We start from the raw sequence: 21,210 nt of genomic DNA on the forward strand, positions 1-21,210 counted from the left end.
GGACAATAAAGTGTATTTCATTTCATTTAATATTGACAGAAACAACTAGACAGGTAGGCAACCTTTCAATGCTAAATTTATATACAGACGAGGATGTTTTTATGTTTGATAATAAAACGCAGCATGAAAAAAGTAGGCTAGTGTGAGTGTTTACTCTAATATGGTGAATATTATAATGTTTAGACCCGTGTTTACTGTATACTGTGTTTGTGGATATCTGCTCAAACGTAGATACAGTGGGGAGAACAAGTATTTGATACACTGCCGATTTTGCAGGTTTTCCCACTTACAAAGCATGTAGAAGTCTGTAATTTTTATCATAGGTACACTTCAACTGTGAGTGACAGAATCTAAAACCAAAATCCAGAAAATCACATTGTATGATTTTTAAGTAATTAATTTGCATTTTATTTCATAACATAAGTATTTGATACATCAGAAAATCAGAACTTAATATTTGGTACAGAAACCTTTGTTTGCAATTACAGAGATCATACGTTTCCTGTTCTTGATTAGGTTTGCACACACTGCAGCAGGGATTTTGGCCCACTCCTCCATACAGACCTTCTCCAGATCCTTCAGGTTTCGGGGTTGTCGCTGGGCAATACAGAGTTTCAGCTCCCTCCAAAGATTTTCTATTGGATTCAGGTCTGGAGACTGGCTAGGCCACTCCAGGACCTTGAGATGCTTCTTACGGAGCCACTCCTTAGTTGCCCTGGCTGTGTGTTTCGGGTCGTTGTCATGCTGGAAGACCCAGCCACGACCCATCTTCAATGCTCTTACTGAGGGAAGGAGGTTGTTGGCCAAGATCTCGCGATATATGGCCCCATCCATCCTCCCCTCAATACGGTGCAGTCGTCCTGTCCGCTTTGCAGAAAAGCATCCCCAAAGAATGATATTTCCACCTTCATGCTTCACGGTTGGGATGGTGTTCTTGGGGTTGTACTCATCCTTCTTCTTCCTCCAAACACGGCGAGTGGAGTTTAGACCAAAAAGCTCTATTTTTGTCTCATCAGACCACATGACCTTCTCCCATTCCTCCTCTGGATCATCCAGATGGTCATTGGCAAACTTCAGACGGGTCTGGACATGCGCTGGCTTGAGCAGGGGGACCTTGCGTGCGCTGCAGGATTTTAATCCATGACGGCGTAGTGTGTTACTAATGGTTTTCTTTGAGACTGTGGTCCCAGCTCTCTTCAGGTCATTGACCAGGTCCTGCCGTGTAGTTCTGGGCTGATCTTTCACCTTCCTCATGATCATGAACTTCTTCTTGAACTTCATCTTGAACTTCTTCCATTTTCTAATAATTGCGCCAACAGTTGTTGCCTTCTCACCAAGCTGCTTGCCTATTGTCCTGTAGCCCATCCCAGCCTTGTGCAGGTCTACAATTTTATCCCTGATGTCCTTACACAGCTCTCTGGTCTTGGCCATTGTGGAGAGGTTGGAGTCTGTTTGATTGAGTTCAAGGTTCAAGGTTCAAGGTAGTTTATTTGTCATTACAATAACAGGTTATGTAATGAAATGCTTAGATCCCACCCCCACCCAACGTTGCCATACAAATGATAAAATTAAAAACCTATCTGGAATAAAAACATCCTATCACATCCACATGAATAAATAAATATACTAACAGTAAAATAAATATAATAACAATAGATTAAACAAAAAACCAAGTAGCCAACTATGTACAGTGTTAATAAGTGCCAGTGACCATACAAATAATATGCTAGGTCCAGTTAGCTAAGTAGCAATTGTAAAGTGAAATGACAGTATAAAAGACAGTCTATATTTGGTGCAGAATGAAGGAAGTGCATTACGAGTTATATAGCCTAACGGCCAGGGGGAAGAAGCTGTCCCTGAACCTGTTGGTCTTGGTCTGGATGCTTCTGAGCCTCCTGCCCAATGGCAGCTTGCTGAACAATTGATGGCCTGGGTGACTAGGATCAGAAATTATCCTTTTTGTTCTCCTCCTGCACCTCTCGTTGTGAAGATCCTGCATGGATGGCAGGTCAGACCCCGTTATGCGCTCTGCTGTTTTAATAACCCTCTGTAGTGCCTTACGATCGTTGGAGGTACAGCTGCCGTGCCATGCGGTGACACATCCGGTCAGGATACTCTCAATAGTACATCTGTAAAAATTGGACAGTATTCTTGCGTCCATGCCGAATCTCCTCAACCGTCGGAAGAAAAAGAGCCGTTTTCTGGCCTCCTTAACCACCCTATTAGAGTGGATGGACCAGGTCAGGTCATCGCTAATGTTAACCCCAAGGAACTTTATGTTATTGACTCTCTCAACTACAGACTCATTGATGAAAATGGGAGCATGTTCTCCTCTCCACTTCCTCCTGAAGTCCACAATTATCTCCTTTGTCTTACTGACGTTGAGTTGTAGATTGTTCACCTGACACCAGAGAGACAGTGATCGTATCTCGTCTCTGTAGGCCGACTCGTCGTCATCAGAGATCAGGCCTATAACAGTGGTGTCATCTGCATACTTAACAATGGTGTTGGAGGAGTGTGTAGCTACACAGTCATGGGTAAAAAGAGAGTACAGGAGGGGACTCAGCACACAGCCCTGGGGGGAGCCAGTGCTGAGGATAAGTGAGGTAGAGGTTATGTTGCCCATCCGCACCACATGAGGTCTGCCCGTCAGAAAGTCTAAGATCCATCCGCACAGGGCGGTGTCAAGACCCAGTTCCTTGAGCTTCACCGCAAGCTTAAGAGGCACAATGGTATTGAATGCTGCGCTGTAATCTATAAACAGCATTCTCACATACGTGTTATTTTTGTCTAGGTGAGAGAGAGCAGAGTGAAGTGACAGAGAGATGGCATCCTCTGTAGATCTATTAGGTCTATAGGCAAACTGGTACGGGTCCAGAGTCGCAGGCATAGAATCAATAATGTAAGCTTTGATTAACTGCTCGAAGCACTTCACGATGGTCAACGTTAGTGCTACAGGGCGGTAATCATTCAAGCAAAGTACCTTGGACTTTTTAGGAACAGGAACAATGATCGATTTTTTAAAGCAGATGGGGACCACTGACTGGAGTAGCGAAAGATTGAATATATCAGTAAATACATCAGCCAGTTGCTCAGCACATACTTTGAGAGCGTGGCCAGGAATATTGTCCGGTCCAGCAGCTTTACGAATGTTAATCCTTTTAAGTTGTTTACATACATCTGCCCTGTTTACTTGGAGGGGGCACCCGCCCTGTTCCCATTCAGTGACCATGCCATCAATGTTGGTTTCAAACCGTGAGAAAAAGGTGTTAACCCTCTGGGGTCGACAAACGCGCCCGTGCGTTTTGCTGGGTTTTCTTCACATTGTAGCAAAATAAACTTAAATTACTCCGTCATTTATGGTCATAAAGAAAAAAGAAATATAAAAAAAATAATCTGTGATATTTCTACTTTTGTATGTGTCCACTTACAATCAAATCAAAACATTGTGCTTTTGTAAAATAAAGAAAATATACAGGGTGTGCTTTCTGCCTCTCCGTCGCGGTGAACTTTTTTTTCTTGAGCACGTCAATAAACTGAAACAAAACTCAGCGAATACTTGTCACACATTTATGAGCCATATACCTTTATAAACATTTAAGTGTGTACTTTTAAATGATCAGATTCAAACTGAAAACAAATATTCTCTGTTTAAGTAATTTGTATAAAACCAACAAGATGTCCAGCTTCTCACGCGCTTGCTAATTATTTTTAATTTGACCACGCCCACTCGCGCGAAAGAGATTCACATGCAAATCTCCACATGGAACGCGAACGCGCTCATTAGCCTACCTCAAAAATAAAGCACCAAAAAACTTCACAAGTCTCTGCTTTTCGTCGAGTTTGAAAGACGTACACGCCGTGAGCTTACATTGGCTTTACCTCAGAAGAAGAAGAACGCGATTTGAAGACAAGAAAGATGTAAGGTAAGAAATTCTTACTTATTAGTTTATGTTATTTTTGCATAAACTTCACATTGCAGTCGAACTGTTGCTAGATATATGGTGAATATTTATTTAAGTAAAATAATGTCAAATGTTTTTGAAACAAAAAAGCCTGTTGAATTGCACTACTTGAAAAAAATAGGCATTGCATTAACCCTGCTTGCATTTTAATGGGCTGAAATTCAACATGGTTGAATATTTAAGCTGTGAATATTTCAATTAAAAACATTTCAAACACATTTTCATTATTAAAAATTCAATAATCCATATTCACCTTTCATATTTCACTTCCAAAATATTCAAACTGCTTAAAAATACAACCTATAATATTCAACAGGCAATTTTCGGTCCATTTTATTTCGCTTTGCAAATTCGCTTCCACAAATTCAGTGGTTCAAATTCGACAGCAAATTCAACGGAACTGCAGGAAAAGCAGTAGATTACCGAGCATACTCTCCATCTGCTGTTAGTCAACCCCACCAGCAGGTGGTGCAAAAGCGCGTGTTGTTGACGAAGACCAGCAACAGTTAGAGCAAGCCATTCATTCATAAAACTCATTTAACAGCAATGTAAGTGTATTTGTGATTATTATGACGGCGGTTTTATGTTAAATTCAGTGTCTTCACGGTTACTTTCCCTGTGTAGCCTACATGCATCTTTCTCTACCGTGAACAATATTATAATGTTATTCCCCGATGCGGATATACAGATCCAATGTTACATTTTTGAGGTTGACATATATTTCTCTTGGTTGTTTTGTTTAGTTGCCTTAACTTTATATTGTGGCGATGTGCTGCATGCAAGCTATTAGGGTTTCCCTCAATACTTAAGGATTCCCCTGCTGAACATATAAAACGCTTAACGTAGCTTAATGGACTAATTACAGTGATATAAAAGACCAAACTCGCAGGCAAGCAGATGGACTCAGAATAACGCGCAAAGCTTAATGCTGAGCATTTCCCAGTGAGTGACTGACACAAAGTTGGCTTGACGTTGGACATTCGCACATTTAGGGACCGTCTCTAAAGTGTATACGACTTTGGTATACACGTTTCTAACTTCGATAGCATTTGAATAGAACGACTTACAGTCATAAAACCAACTGTAAAGTGTTCATGTAGTGTCAGGCATAGTGCGCACCCTTTGGATTTTTTATATTTATTCAAATAAATTTAAATTTGCTATTAAAGTTAGAAACGTGTATGCCAATGTTGTATGCAACTTTGGAGACTGTCCCTAAACGTGCGAATGTCCAATGTCAAGCCAATTTTACATTTATTAGGCTACATAGTCATTTATTTAGCAGACGCTTTTATCCAAAGCGATTTACAGTTAAAACTAACAATAGGAGGACAACAATATGCAAGTGCTATGACTCTTCCCAGTTTAAAGGACAAGTTCGGTATTTTACACTTAAAGCCCTGTTTACAGATCGTTTCTGATGAAATAGAACGGTTAAGATAAAATTTTGGACAAATGCTGCTGTCCCGAGAATTTTACGTTTCTTTCGCTTTCCCCCCCACCAGTAGACTGGGTGTATAGGTGCACTCGAACACTCCTTCCTAAAACACATTAAACTTTCGTTTACAAAGACGTGAAACTCACCGAGTGGTCAGGGGTGTCCACTGATATGCTCACACAAAAATCGCTGCAAAAGATGCTTTCCAACAGGTTTTATCGTAGTTTTTGTCTCCTCCATTGACTTGCATTGGATGTGCTGTGAGGTACGGTATTACTCCGCGCCGGAAACTGAAATGGGGTTCAGGGGTTGTTTTCTTCTTCTTCTTCGTGTTTTTTTTTTTTTTTTACGGCGGATCGCAAACAATGAAATGCCAGTGGTTTGCTTGCAAAGGTGCATTATCGCCACCAACTGGGCTGGAGTGTCTATTATTCAAGCTCTCAACGGAAGAAGTTCGGGTGTGAGACGTTTGGAAAAATAGGTCCACAGTTTTACAACGAATGGTAAATCACCTGTTTGAAAGCATATTTTGCAGCGATTTTTGTGTGAGCATATCAGTGGACACCCCTGACCACTCGGTGAGTTTCACGTCTTTGTAAACGAAAGTTTAATGTGTTTTAGGAAGGAGTGTTCGAGTGCACCTATACACCCAGTCTACTGGTGGGGGGGAAAGCGAAAGAAACCTAAAATTCTCGGGACAGCAGCATTTGTCCAAAATTTTATCTTAACCGTTCTATTTCATCAGAAACGATCTGTAAACAGGGCTTTAAGTGTAAAATACCGAACTTGTCCTTTAAGCTAATGCAAACACGTATCCTATATAATGTTAGTATTAATTGATCAACTGTTGATTTTGTACCAGTATATCACGAAACGCTCTGCATGAAACTTTGCGCGTTAAGTTCATATTCTGAGTCCATCTGCTTGCCTGTAGCCTATATAGTAGCCTACAGCCTACATCCCCAATAAGGTGCGAGTTTGGTCTTTTATATCACTGTATTAGTCCATAAAGCTACGTTAAGCGTTTTGTCCCGACAGAAGGGTAATCTTTGAGTATGATGAGGTATTGAAGGAAAACGATTATAATCCTGTTCATATAGAGAAAGCTGATGACATGTAGGCTACACAGGGAAAGTAACAATGAAGTTATTGAATGAAACATAAACACAGCTTTTGTGTCTTTATAATCTTTTCCGCATATATACTGACACAGATAATCATTTTCATTTTATGAATGAATGGCTTGTTCTAACTGTTGCTGGTCTTCGTCAACAACACGCGCTTTTGCACCACCTGCTGGTGGGGTTGACTAGCAGCAGATGGAGAGTATGCTTGGTAATCTACTGCTTTTCCTGCATGTCACATGCCTGTCCTGTCTCGTGTAGCACATGTGGTGTTGTGTTCCTGTCTCTGTTTTGACCCCACCCTCCTTGTTATCTCATTATTGGTTTCATTTGCCCCACCTGTTGTTACCTCATCACCTGCCTGATTTGTCCCTTTTATAAGTTCCTTTGTGTTTGCAGTCTGTGTCGGATCGTTGTCTTGTTTACGTCTCCCGCTTTCCCGTGAAACCCCGGTATGTTGTTTTGAAGTTGTAGTTTTGGTTATTTCATGTTTTCCCCCTTGAGGGTTTTTGTTTCACTTCATGTTTCTTTTATTTAATAAATATTCTTTCTGCACTTGAGTCCTCTCCTTTAGTTTTTCTTTAGTTATACGTGACAGAACGATCCGACTATGTTAAGGACTCAGCAGAAGAATTCACGACACCCACCAGGCCCTCCTGTCTCGTGCCCCCACTACGAACGCATTATTCGTTTTCAGACACTAAGTGCCCTCCGCCAACAAGGGGCTGACCTGAGGAGGTTTGCGGGTGAATTCCTTAGAGCGGCGGAGGGTTTAAAACTTAATGATGGACTTCTAAAGGACCTCTTCTTTTACGCACTCAATGAGCCCATGGACTGGGTTCTCAGGAGGGCGTATGATGGGTGTACCTTTGAGACTATGGTGGAGGGTCTTGCTCGCTTTCAGGAGCGAGAAGCCAGGAAGGTGGTTCCGGTGGTCCCGAGTCCGGTGGTCCCAGTTCCGGTGGTCCCAGTTCCGGTGGTCCCGAGTCCAGTGGTCCCAGGTCTGGGGGTCCCAGTTCCGGTGGTCCCGAGTCTGGCGGTCCCAGTTCCGGTGGTCCCGAAACGGAGGAGGAGAAGAAAGACTCCCTCCGTGACTGTTCCGGTGGTCCCTGTTCCGGTGGTCCCTGTTCCGGTGATCCCGAGTCCGGTGGCTCCTAACACGGAGACCATCCCGGAGGTGACTGTTGTCCCTGATACACTGCCCAGGCGTCTTGCTCTGCCCGCACCGCCCAGGCGTCATGCTCTACTGGCCCCGCCCGAGCTGCTCGCACTGCCTGCACCACCCCAGCGTTCCGTCACGTCTGCCCAGCCAGAGACTGTTCACGTCATGTCTGCCGAGCCTGTGTCTTCGGACAAGATGGCCGCTACAGAGACTGTTCACTTCACGTCTGCCGGGCCTGTGTCTTCGGACAAGATGGCCGCAACAGAGACTGTTCATGTCACGTCTGCCGAGCCTGTGTCTTCAGACAAGATGGCCGACGCCGAGCCTGTTCTCGTCACGTCTGCCCAGCCAGAGACTGTTCACGTCACGTCTGCCCAGCCAGAGACTGTTCACGTCACGTCTGCCCAGCCAGAGACTGTTCACGTCACATCTGCCGAGCCTGTGTCTTCGGGCAAGATGGCCGCCACAGAGTCTGTTCATGTCACGCCTGCCGAGCCTGTGTCTTCAGACAAGATGGCAGCCACCGAGAGTGTTCACGTCACGTCTGCCGAGCCTGTGTCTTCAGACAAGATGGCCGCCGCCGAGAGTGTTCACGTCACGTCTGCCGAGCCTGTGTTCCCTGACAAGATGGCCGCCGTCGAGCCTGTGTCTGTTCCTGAGCCTGAGCCGGTGGTGTCTGTTCCAGTTCCTGAGCCGGTGGTTCCAGTTCCTGAGCCGGTGGTGTCTGTTCCAGTTCCTGAGCCGGTGGTGTCTGTTCCTGTTCCTGAGCCGGTGGTGTCTGTTCCAGTTCCTGAGCCGGTGGTGTCTGTTCCTGAGCTGGTGTCTGTTCCTGAGCCGGTGGTGTCTGTTCCAGTTCCTGAGCCGGTGGTGTCTGTTCCTGTTCCTGAGCCAGTGGTGCCAGTGCCAGTTCCAGTTCCTGAGCCGGTGGTGTCTGTTCCTGTTCCTGAGCCGGTGGTGTCTGTTCCAGTTCCTGAGCTGGTGGTGTCTGTTCCAGTTCCTGAGCCAGTGGTGCCAGTGCCAGTTCCAGTTCCTGAGCCGGTGGTGTCTGTTCCAGTTCCTGAGCCGGTGGTGTCTGTTCCAGTTCCTGAGCCGGTGGTGCCAGTGTCTGTTCCAGTTCCTGAGCCAGTGGTGCCAGTGCCAGTTCCAGTTCCTGAGCCGGTGGTGTCTGTTCCAGTTCCTGAGCCGGTGGTGCCAGTTCCAGTTCCTGAGCCAGTGGTGCCAGTTCCTGAGCCAGTGGTTCCAGTTCCTGAGCCGGTGGTGCCGTCTCCGCCGTGGCCGCCCGAGGGGTCGTCTCCGCCGTGGTCGTCTCCGCCGTGGCCGCCCGAGGGGTCGTCTCCGCCGTGGCCGCCCGAGGGGTCGTCTCCGCCCTGGCCGGCCGATGGACTGTCGTCTCCGCCCTGCCCGCCAGATGGACGGTCGTCTCCGCCCTGCCCGCCCGATGGACGGTCGTCTCCGCCCTGGCCGCCCGAGGGAGAGTCTCCGCCCTGGCCGCCCGAGGGAGAGTCTCCGCCCTGGCCGCCCGAGGGAGAGTCTCCGCCCTGGCCGACAGATGGACTGACATTTCCGTCCTGGCCTCCCGAACTCTGTGGTCCGCCCTGGCCTCCCGAACTGTCCATTTTCCCTGCCCTACCCTGGTCTGTCCTTCCTGTTCCTCCCGTCCCGCCCTGGTCTGTCCCTCCCGTCCCGCCCTGGTCTGTCCCTCCCGTCCCTAGTGGAGCGTCTGGTAGCCGCTCCTTAAGGAGGGGGTAATGTCACATGCCTGTCCTGTCTCGTGTAGCACATGTGGTGTTGTGTTCCTGTCTCTGTTTTGACCCCACCCTCCTTGTTATCTCATTATTGGTTTCATTTGCCCCACCTGTTGTTCCCTCATCACCTGCCTGATTTGTCCCTTTTATAAGTTCCTTTGTGTTTGCAGTCTGTGTCGGATCGTTGTCTTGTTTACGTCTCCCGCTTTCCCGTGAAACCCCGGTATGTTGTTTTGAAGTTGTAGTTTTGGTTATTTCATGTTTTCCCCCTTGAGGGTTTTTGTTTCACTTCATGTTTCTTTTATTTAATAAATATTCTTTCTGCACTTGAGTCCTCTCCTTTAGTTTTTCTTTAGTTATACGTGACACTGCAGTTCCGTTGAATTTACTGTCGAATTTGAACCACTGAATTTGTGGAAGCGAATTTGCAAAGCGAAATAAAATGGACCGAAAATTGCCTGTTGAATATTATAGGTTGTATTTTTAAACAGTTTGAATATTTTGGAAGTGAAATATGAAAGGTGAATATGGATTATTGAATTTTTAATAATGAAAATGTGTTTGAAATGTTTTTAATTGAAATATTCACAGCTTAAATATTCAACCATGTTGAATTTCAGCCCATAAAAATGCAAACCCTAAAAATACAATGCATTAAAATGCAAGCATGGTTAATGCAATGCCTGTTTTTTTCAAGTAGTGCAATTCAACAGGCTTTTTATTTCAAAAACATTTGGCATTATTTTACTTCCATAAATATTATAATATTTAGACCCGTGTTTACTGTTACTGTGTTTGTGGATATCTGCTCAAACGTAGATATGTATAATATGGTAACCATGATGTTTAATATTTTGGAGCGCGTCGTGCGTTTGAATGTATCATATTTTGGATCGCGTTTGAAAAGCAAAACGCACCAAACATTAGGCTTCAAGTTTTTACTATTATCTCATTTCATATCATCATAACGAATGGAAACATTTGAAGTAACATATGATAATCAATATATTTTTCTCATAGCTGTTACTGAAATCTTTTGGAAGATTTATAGGCTGCTATAGGTTATTGTTATTATTATTTTATGCAGCACTGCGCATAGCCTCTATGCCTACAAGGCACAACAAACCTGGTGTTCATTATATTATATATTGTTGGAAACATCTGTGTGTGTGTGTGTGTGTGTGTTCTGTGAATTTTAAAAAGCAAATTTAACCAGAAAATACTGATATCAGTATGTTCACTTTTTTTTTTCAGGGCCCAGATGCTGCACTGAGTCCTGCTGACTTCAACATTCTCATGAGTCTCTGTACATGAACATGGTAAAGTGAAAATCAAACACCTTGGAAATTAAAGGTATGTACAATGTTTTTAGGAATGGCACAAAGGTCTCTGTCTTTGGATTGTTGTTTTCAGTAATGTGCTTTTTTGTCATTTGTTGTGTATCTTTGGATTATGTTGTGTTGTAAATAAATCCAAACAGTCAAAAAGCCATTCTTTTTTAAATCTCCTCATTCTTTGTGCAAGGTTGCTCAGAATGACAGGGCCTGATAGCTCCTAATAGGGCCATTAGGGAGGGTCTTTGTCTTTCTCAGGTGTGAAAATCCTTACATATTAATGAGGTGATCCGCCCCTTCGCATAAAGCTTTCTCACACAAAACACGTCTTACAGTTTTTAAATCAATATATTGTCTTATCTGAATGAGCAGTCAGGGTGATTTTCACATAGTTTTGGAGCAAATATTCTAGGCTACGTGATACAATTTTCAAGTCTTGTGAAGAAATAATCAGTATGGGTTTCATGGCCTTATTTCAGTGACAATTGTTTTTTTGTATTTTCACAAACCACGCATAAACGTCATTATCTCAAAACTACAAACTTTTACACACATGCTGCTGACATATTATTGTAGCAGAGTTTGTGCTAAATACAGTGTAATCAGACTTTAGCCATGAAAATGTCACAAGTAACAGAAATAAGCACAAATGAGAGCATGTCAGAACACCTCCAGGCCCAGAAAACACCTCAGACCCCAGAGGGTTAAGTTCCTCTGGGAGAGAGGTTGACACCTCCACCGCACTATCCGTGTTCCCTTTATAGTCTGTAATGGCTCTCAGACCACTCCACATGTTTCTGGTGTTGGAGCCCTGATAGAGAGATTCTATTTTTGTTCTGTATTGTTTTTTTGCACTCTTAATGGCTTTCCTTAAATTGCGTTGTGATTCCCTGTACTTATCCATATTGCCTGAATTAAATGCTGTAATCCGTGCCTTTAGCATAGTACGTATTTCCCTATTGACCCATGGTTTTTGATTGGGAAATGATCTTGAGGTTGTACGTGGTACAATATCCTCAATGCATTTGCTAATAAAACTGGTCACAGTCTCTGTGTATTTGTCAATGTTTCCCCTAGATGATTCCCGGAACATATTCCAGTCCGTGGTGAAGAAACAATGACGTAGTTCAGCTTCTGATTCAGCCGTCCAGCGCTGAGTGGACCTCGTCTCAGGCTGTTGTTGTTTAAAGGGGTCATGACATGAGAAACCAAATTTGCCTTGATCTTTTGGTATATAAGAGGTCTTTGTACCATTAAAACGTCCTGCAAGTTTCATAGCTTAAGACGTCCTCTCCATTATAAACAAACCATTTATTTAATCAAGCTCTAAATACAGCTCGTTCTGGATCCATGGTAAGAAGTGACGTCACGGTTGTAACGCAAAGTTGGGATGTGGCCCAGAAAGAAAAAAACAATAGGTGTCGGAGGAAAAGATGCACGAGAGACTAGAGATTGCGTATTTTCCCCGTGTTTAATACAATTACTTAAACGTCACACTCGTCCGCATACATGGGGATCGAGTGAGAAAAAGTAACTTATACAAACAAACATCCAACTCTGGTCACAAAATATGAAAGGAAATAAAAGAAAGAATAGCGGTAGAGCGGTTATCTCCTCTCATCACCCGTCAAATCTACAACTGACACTCTACGCACATGCGCAGTTCCCATTTCACCCCATATTAACCCAAAAACACAAAGTGACCGTTACAGAGTCCCCCCTGGAAAAATATTGGCTGTCCTCAGCCAACAGCACTGTGAAAATACAGGAAATAAACAACTTCATACATGAATAATTGTAAATACTCCCACCTCACAGAAATGCAAGGAAAATTGTGAGAAATACTGACATACATGACAGTTATTAACTCATCTTAAATCCTTCATCCAAGGTTACAAAAAGAAAATGTCACAAGTAAACAGAAAAAACATTTTTCATTAACCCACGGCAATATACGTTTTACAGGATAAGTTCCCCTTTTATAAGAATAAACCACAACAATGTTAGTTAACCTAGAAACAGTCAACCAAAACCAATAAGATTATGGTATGTAAATACAGTGTCTTAGAAAACAAAATACACACATCACCTTCACATGCTCACTTTAAGTCTAACAGATCTGTGTGAAATGGATTGGTCCATCTATTGGTCGCCCAACCCGACGTGATCCTGGGGGCAAGTCTAGGTCGCAGGTTATACCTTTGGTCGACACAATCATTATCACCCTCAGACAAATCACAAGAAATGATAGGATCAACAGACTCACTCACTCCCTCTCCACTGACATCTTCAAATAAATCAGACAGAGAAACTCTGACATCAGACTCCAAGAGATCAGAGACATCATCAGTTGTATACTCACAGGACGTCACACCAGGACTTTCATGACAGGAGCCCCCATCACCCAACAAGGTACTGTCCTCAGGAACTTCCAGAGGTGGATCCACAGGCACAACCTCTAACACATTTCCAGAATCCCACGTACGGAAGGGTTCCATGTTCACCACATGAAACACCCCAGCATCCGCCCCTGTATTCACATCAGTAAGTCTATAATTTACATCAGACAACTTCTGAGTGACACAGTAAGGACCTGCGTATAAAGGCGCAAGTTTTGCAGTGAAGTTTGTAAGCGCGTCAGAACGTGGATGAGTCTTGATCCGCACCAGATCATTCACAGAGAAGGAAACAAGACGACGCCTCTTGTCATAGTAGCGCTTTTTCTTAGAGTGACTCACTTCTAGAAAAGACCTGACATGATCAGAAGCTTCCTGGAGCGAATGCTTCAGGGCATCCAACGAAGTCACACCTGGATCTTCCACTCCCAGAGAATCAGGTTGAGAAATCAGATCCTAGGGCGTGTCCAGTTCTCGGCCATACAGCACCATTGACGGACTCAGTCCTGTACTCTCGTGTTGAGCTGTCCGTAGGGCAAAACAAATGTGTGGAAGAAAGCGATCCCAAGAAGTATGTTTAGTCCCAACATATGCTCTAATGGCCGTTTTTAGCGTCCGGTTCACTCTCTCAGTGGCATTGGTCTGAGGGTGGTAGGCTGTTGTAAGTCTATGCTCAGTGCCCAAGGCAGAAACTGTGTGTTTGTAGAGATCACTCATAAAAGCAGAACCCCTGTCTGATATCAAATACTTTGGGGCACCATGCCGAGAAAAAACCTCACTGAGCAGCTTACTGGCAGCAACAAGAGCAGTAGCTTCCCTCACAGCACAAACTTCGATCCACTTCGAAAAGTAATCAACGAACACAAGGATGTACGCATTACCACTCGGCGTCCGAGGCAAAGGGCCTACGAAGTCCACCCCTGTGTACTCCCAGGGAAACTGGGGACGGATTGGAACCATGAAACCACCAGGCTTTCTCTGGGACGGCTTCGTGAATTGGCAGACAGCGCATGAACCCACATACTTCTTCACATCTGACACCATGTTAGGCCAGAAAAATCTCTGTTTAATCCTTGCCACCGTTTTAGTCACACCCAAGTGACCCGCAGTAGGATGATCATGAAAATACTCCAACAGAGACCTCCTGACAATCTGAGGAGCATAAAGCTTAAACTGTTTCATGGGATGCAATGTGCAAGAAGATTTTGGGTCTTTGCGATACAGAAGACCATCAAGAACAGCACACAGGGGATCTTCCTCTGGAGACAAACTCTCACCATCCTCCAATACCCTGAGCAGCTTCCCAACATCCGGATCATTCAGCTGTAAACTTCTCAAGTGATCCCTGTCCGTAAACAACACAGACGGCAAGGAACGCAAGTTCAGACTCCCAAGAACAGCGCGATCAGGAAGAATGTCAAGCGGCTGACCACAGGTAGGTAAGGGGTTCCTGGACAAACTATCAGGGACGCTGTTGGACACTCCAGGTTTATGGACAATTTCAAAATCAAAGTCCTGCAACCGAAGTGACCACCGAGCCAACCTTCCAGTGGGGTTTGGTCGTGACATCAACCACTTCAGACTGCTGTGGTCGGAAAAAACGGTGACGTGCAGTCCCTCAATGTACGGTCTAAAATACTCAAGCGCCCAAATTACCGCTAGGCATTCCTTCTCGGGGGTAGAGTAAGGGCGTTCAGACTTGTGCAAAGCACGACTGGCGTAGGCAATTGCACATTCTCTACCTTCTTCATCCCTCTGCATCAAAGCAGCTCCCAGACCGACATCACACGCATCAACATGAATGAAGAATGGAAGTGAAAACTGTGGAAATCTCAGGATAGGCGCAGACGTCAGTTTACTTTTGAGGAAATCCAAAGCATTTTGGCAATCTTGTGTCCACACAAAAGGAACGTTGGCTCTTGTAAGTGCAAAGAGAGGTTCAGCATGTCGAGCATATTCGTGAATGAATCGCCGGTAGTAACTAGTCAGGCCCAAGAACTGTCTCACCTGCTTAGCGTTTGCTGGAGTAACAAAATCAACCACCGCCTTCACTTTCTCCTCATTCGGTAGGATACCATCTTTGGTGACTCGATACCCCAAGAAGGTAAGTTCCTTCCTACAGAACTGACACTTCTCCAACTTGATCGACAGACCAGCAGACTTGAGCCTAGTCAGGACCTCCTCAAGGTCTATCAGGTGTTGCTCAAACGTGGGCGAGGCGACTACAATATCGTCCAGATACACTGCGCATGTCTTGTAGATAAGGCCCGCCAGTACAGTGTTCATGAGCCTCTGAAAAGTGGCAGGGGCATTACACAGGCCGAAAGGTAGAACACGGAACTGGTATAACCCACGGTGAGAAATGAAAGCAGTCTTTGGCCTTGACGATTCCTCCATGGCCACCTGCCAATAGCCCCTGGCTAAATCAATAGTGGACACAAAGTTTCCTCTCGCTAGAAAATCAAGGGACTCGTCTATTCTCGGAAGTGGGTACGAGTCTTTCACCGTAAAGCGATTCAAACCTCGATAATCTACACAAAACCTTGGTTCGCCGGAAGGCTTTTGAACAATGACAACTGGTGCAGCCCATGGCCCCGATGCTGGTTCCACAATGCCTTCCGCCAACATCATATCGATTTGCCTCTCAATTAACTCTTTCTTTGCAGGTGATGTGCGGTATGGAGGAAGATGGATAGGTCTGGCCTGTTCTGTGTCAATTTTGTGCTCAACCATGGATGTATGACCTAGATGTCCATCAAATAAATCAGCAAAGGATCTCAACAACTCAGAAAGCTTAATTTTTTCACCATCATTTAGAGCAGCCTCGTCGACTTTTGTGGCCAAACTGGAAGAACCGGATTCCAAACTAAGTATACTGTGACTTGGCGTCATTAAGTCAACTCCCTCCAACTCATCTGAGGCCTCTGGCACATCACCCAGGACAACTGTTCTGGAAGGAACCCGAATCACGACAGAAGCTCTCATCATAAAATCCATGCCTAAGACAAGCGGCGCTGAAAGGTTCTGGATGACTGCAAAACGATGGTAAAAGCGTTGGCCCATGAAACCAAACTGTAGCCAAGCTAACCCAGATGGACAACACATAGCCCCATCGGCAAGCTGTAAAGGAGGCGCAGACCAAGCTGTTGTTTTGAAAGTCCCCCCTGGAACAAATTTTGAAACATCCCCTCGCACCGCTGAAACGGAAGCCCCCGTATCCAGGGTAGCTTCAAGTACCTGGCCATGAAAATTGACCTGAACACGGAAAGGTGTGTTCCAATAAGAAGAGGATGTGAGGTCTTCCACATGACCAAGAGCAAGCTGAGTGGACTGGGATGAAACAGATAAGTGAGGCTCAATTACTGTCTTGGGGGAGGATTGCCTCTCTGAAACGTCCTCCCCCCTCTGAAGTTTCCCGACCTGGGCCTAACTGAGGCACCCAGGTCCGCAACCGCTGAATGCGACACACTACTTGGGTGTTCCGAACTCTGCATCTCCGTAGTATGTTCAACCTGATGATTGGGCGAAACTGGGCGCACATCCAGACTATTCCGAAGTCTACAGGATGGACAGTTACGGGAAGTATACCCCGGTGTCAAACACTTGAAACAGTGAACTTCCCGTGCTACAGGAACTGACTGCGGGACTTGGGGTGCATAACGACCACACGGACCCAAGACTGAATGCAGCTCATGCGCACGCAAGAGAAGGTCCATCACAGATGTTACCGCAGTACCATAGAGTGCTACCCTGTATTTCTCCACAGCATGCTTGCATATTAGCTCAATTTGCTCCAGCTGAGGAGGCGGAGTTCTCAACTTTCGAAATTCACTCAGCATGTGAGCGACAAACGTAGGCAAAGGTTCATCTGGCATCTGAACCCGGTCCAGGATACCTCTCATAATGCGCTCCTGATTATCAGATGGCAGAAAAACCTTCCTAAACAGATCACAAAACTGGGCCCAAGTGGAAAGATGAGAGCTCAGGACATTAAACCACTTCTTTGGCTCCTTGGACAGAAAACGGGGGAGTTCAAGTAACATCTGGGAATCAGTAAGGTCTAGTGAAGTCCTGTATATGTCGACAGACTGAAGCCAATCTTCTGGACTCGTCTTTCCTTCACCGTCAAATATTAGAGGTTCAAGACGCGATTGATGTAGGACAGAGGCCAAGACCCTGGAAGTAGCTGACAAATCAGCCAAGGCTGGTTGAGTCACCATAGGCGCACATACATGAGGCACATTAGCAAAACCTGACCTTAAATCTCCCACTGGAGCCTGTCCTCGAACATATGGGGTAGAAGCAGCTAAAGGTGAAGTTTTCGGCCGAGACACAACAGGAACGGTACCTTCATCTGGATTCATGCAGTCAATCACTGACTTTTGCAGGTCCAGTGAGTCACGAAGACAACGCTGCAGTACAGCAACCTCGTCCTGCAGGAACTGAACCCGAGACCGTAAGTCCTCATCCTCTCCCCGAGACGTACTCTGTCTTGGTGAGTAGTCAGAACATGTCAGTAAGTCAAGTAGGTTACGATTTTCAGCCATCTTGTACAACAGCAAATTACAAAAATATTGTCAGAAAAACTAAACAAAATATTGTATACAGATGCATAGTTTACAATGAATAAATCAGGAATTAAGCACAAAACAGCACATCAAACCTGTTTGTTACCTGAAGAAATAATCATGTGCACTCGTACAATCTCTGTTAAAACACTATAAACAAATAACCTCAGAGAAAATGCACAAAATACACTACAAACTGAAATAAAGTCCAAAAAAATTTTCCTCAGAATCAGTTCTTCTTTTCGCGCTTGTCAGGCCACGAGATGTGAAGTGAACGAAAAAACAGTGAGACTTGTGCGTCACTTCAGAAATGTCCAATACGGCAAAAAAAAAAAATGCTCAATAAATTTTCGTTGTTGTTTTTCTTTTTTTTAAAAAAAAAAGAAAAATAAATAAAGGAAAATCTTCCAAGTGTACTTTTCTTTCCTATTTCTCTTTTGTCAATGTTATGCAGAACAATAAACTGTCCGTCCAGTCGAAAAAAAAAAAAAAAATCAATCCAAACTAAACGAAGTAAAACATCAAATGTCACCTGCACTCCTTGTACTTGCAAAACCGATCAAGCTCGAACAAATCTTTAAAAAAACATCAGGAAATCCACGCGACGCAGTACAGATCCATCCAACGGACGCCGCACGGCCACCACGGTAATACCCGCCAGTTGACTTGCCTGGATACACCACTGTAGCACTAACACGTCAGTCGACAAACCGTCGGGAGAGAAGAGAAAATGAGATAACTTTGGTAGATCCACAATGTTCGGGCGCCACTTTGTAACGCAAAGTTGGGATGTGGCCCAGAAAGAAAAAAACAATAGGTGTCGGAGGAAAAGATGCACGAGAGACTAGAGATTGCGTATTTTCCCTGTGTTTAATGATGTTTTATAAACAAAGTTCGGGAGGAGCACGTTCAAATAAGCAATCCAATCTACTCGTCATCAAACAATTATGTCTACTAGGGATGCCACAATTCTCAATATAATATTGAACCGTTCGGTACGACATCCACGGTTCAATACGCGCTTGTGAATTGCGGTTTTTTCGGTTTTACGTTTAAATAATTTATGTGCGTTTTATTTCTCTCCGAATTGACTGTTTGTGTGTGCCTGTAAGTCTACAAGCTGATAAGGAAATTCCCCGCGAGTAAATATTCAATATGCTCTAAATTTAGGGGGCGCTTAACCATCATTCCACACTTTAACATGGCGAGCGGCGGTGAAGTGAGGCTACAGTACGAGGAAGCGCCGGCGTCTTTCAAATCCGTGGTGTGGGGACATTTCGGTTTTGCCGTTGAGTATAGTGCCGAGGAAGAAAAAACGGTAAACAATAAAAATAACTGTGTGCAAGCATTGTTTTACACGTGTAGCCTACTCAAACGGAGACACTTCCAACATGACTGCACATCTGCGGCGCCATCACCCAATATCACTGTCTGAAGGCACAAATATGTTTATTTGAAATGGTCAATTTAAAGGGGTCGCACACCGGACGCGCAGCGCCACGTCTTTTAAATTCGAAAACATTATTCTCTATGAGTGTACGTAGCGCTACACACACCGTCGGCGCCTTTCGGCTCAGGACCGTGTTCAAAATCCTGCCGCGCCACAGAATGCCATCTATATAGTTTTACATTAAATGTACATTTATTTGTCTCAAATCGTCGTTAATGTACTGACTTCACCCTGTGCTGCAATATACATTTAGTTTTACATTCATTCACAGAAATCAGCTGCTTGAATGAAAATTGCTGATGTTATCGGATTTTCAGGTGACATTCAGTTAACGGACGCTCTGAGGTAAAGAGATGTCAGTGTTAATTGTATATTATACAATACACTAAGAACTAGTGGACTTTGCTTAGCTTTTAAGTAAAATAAAGGAGTATTGCAATAAATCGTTTTTATTTTTTTCTCCTTAACCTCTTACTGTTCCTATTGCCTAAGCACAGAATAACAAAAAAACACTATTATGTGTCAGAACCGAACCGAACCGAAAACCGTGGTTAAAAAACCGAGGTATGTATTGAACCGTGGGCTAACTGTATTGTTGCATCCCTAATGTCTACCCTAATCAGCATGACAAGAAGTATATATATATCCACACTGTCAACTCACCTAATATTCCTTGACAGTTTTTCAGCATCCCTCCACCACCCCGACTCCTCACTCTTGGCTTAATCTTTACAGCCAGGAATACGGGGGGAGTACTCTGGGTTCGGGCCAAATACCGAGCCCGGAGCCCTCTCCTCGGACAGCACGCCAAATACGCATTTATTCTATCTAACTTATTTGTAAGTGTGAACTAGTGAAATACAATTACTTAAACGTCACACTCGTCCGCATACATGGGGATCGAGTGAGAAAAAGTAACTTATACAAACAAACATCCAACTCTGGTCACAAAATATAAAAGGAAATAAAAGAAAGAATAGAGGTAGAGCGGTTATCTCCTCTCATCACCCGTCAAATCTACAACTGACACTCTACGCACATGCGCAGTTCCCATTTCACCCCATATTAACCCAAAAACACAAAGTGACCGTTACACGGTGCGAAGTGACGTACCAGCCGTTTGCATATGACCGCCTCCAGCACAAGACAACTACACTTCAAGCGCAAGACAACTACGCTCATTTCGTATCGTTGTCGCGACGCGTGCCTCACAAGTGTTCAGTCGACAGACAGCGAGTGGGTCTGTGTACAGGAAACTTACGATGCCACGCAGATGTGCTGTTCCTGGCTGTGGACAAACAACATCTTTGAATTCGCTGCCGAAAGATCCAGACGTCAGGGAAAAATGGATGCACTTTATTTTTTGCGGACGTCCCAGTCACTGTAGTGTTAATTTAAGCGTTTGTTCTATACATTTTAAGGATGACTGTTTTGAGAACAAATCCCAATATGATGCTGGCTTTGCCAGAAAACTGTTGCTCAAAGATAAGGCCGTGCCGACTATTCTGGGCTCAACAACGACGACGCAAACTGTAAGTAATGTATTTAAAACTTTAAACTACTTTTTAAAACGCAATTTCATTCATTATGAATAATCACAGTGTTTTTACTTAGTTTACTTGCATATTGTTTTCAGAGACCGCCATGTTCAGGCCCCATATCAAAAGATGTTGGCTGTCAAACTGACCAACCCACTCATACATCTGTGGGCACACAGCTGTCGTTTCGAACCATGAGACCCAAGTGTCGTAGCAAAGTTATTATTTATATAATCCTAACTTGTGTCATCATAATTCTATTTATAAGAAGCTTAAAAGCTTTGTTGCCTAAAAGGAAGTATTTATAGTCCATATTTTTATAATACTGCAATTACAATTGATAGAATAAAACTTTTCATTGTATTTTCTAACGTTATAGAAACACAAACAGAGCAGTCCTCAAATCTTTCAAGTGGTGATGTCGCCATACCCTGGACTACTTCACAGCCTTTTACTTCAACACCTTTAAAAGATGAAAGGCCTGCCAAAA

At 44.2% G+C, this 21,210-nt stretch overlaps 1 protein-coding gene across 1 annotated transcript in view; it reads left to right on the forward strand.

Annotated features, from left to right (window-relative positions):
• LOC307150360 (adenosine receptor A1) overlaps positions 1-21,210 on the forward strand; it is a 75,995-nt gene that overhangs the window by 37,535 nt on the left and 17,250 nt on the right. The gene's annotated exons all lie outside the window — the stretch shown is intronic.

This window comes from Squalius cephalus (genome assembly GCF_949319135.1).
Source record: "Squalius cephalus genome assembly, chromosome: 22".
Lineage (NCBI taxonomy): Eukaryota > Metazoa > Chordata > Actinopteri > Cypriniformes > Leuciscidae > Squalius > Squalius cephalus.